The following is a 752-nucleotide window of genomic DNA, read 5'->3' as shown; positions in this document are numbered from 1 at the left end:
ATAGATAGATAGATAGATAGATAGATAGATAGATAGATAGATAGATAAGATAGATAAGATAGGTAGTAACTAAAGGAAAGGACAAACTCTGCCTCAGAAAAACCAAATGAAACCAATCAACCAACCAAACAAACAAAGCCAGTCTTCAGTTCTAATCAACAGGGGCTGAAGAATAAACTGTGATTACCAAGAGACCAGCAGTATTGAACTGGTATTTCTGCTTTACTGGGACAATCGGTGCTAATTAGCTGGAGACAAGAGAAATAAATAAATAAGTAGATAGATAGATAGATAGATAGATAGATAGATAGATAGATAGCCTATAAACTCACAGAAACTCAACAACTCACTACTGAATGAAAAAGAAAAATGGAGCAAGGCAGAAATTAAGAAGGAAATTAAAGACCTAGAATTGAATGAAAACCAATACACAACATACCCAGACTTAAGAGACATAATAAAGGTGGCTCAAAGAGGCAAGTTCATAGTACTAAGTGTCTACATATTCAAGTTGGAGAGATCTCATACTAATACTTTAATGCCGCACGTAAAGCTCTAGAACAAAATGAAGAAATTAGTCCCCAAAAAGTTAACAGCAATAAATAATCAAATTCAGAGGTAAAATCAATAAAAGAAAAACAACCACAAAACCAAAAACCCATACAAAGATTCACTAAAACAAAAGAGTTGGTTCTTTGAGAAAATCAATAAGATTGACAGACCCTTATCCAAATTAATGAAAGGCAAAGAGA

Source organism: Psammomys obesus, unplaced genomic scaffold (assembly GCF_907164565.1).
Source record: "Psammomys obesus unplaced genomic scaffold, mPsaObe1.curated_primary_1811, whole genome shotgun sequence".
NCBI classification, from domain to species: Eukaryota; Metazoa; Chordata; class Mammalia; order Rodentia; family Muridae; genus Psammomys; species Psammomys obesus.
Note: the sequence above shows the minus strand (reverse complement) of the source record.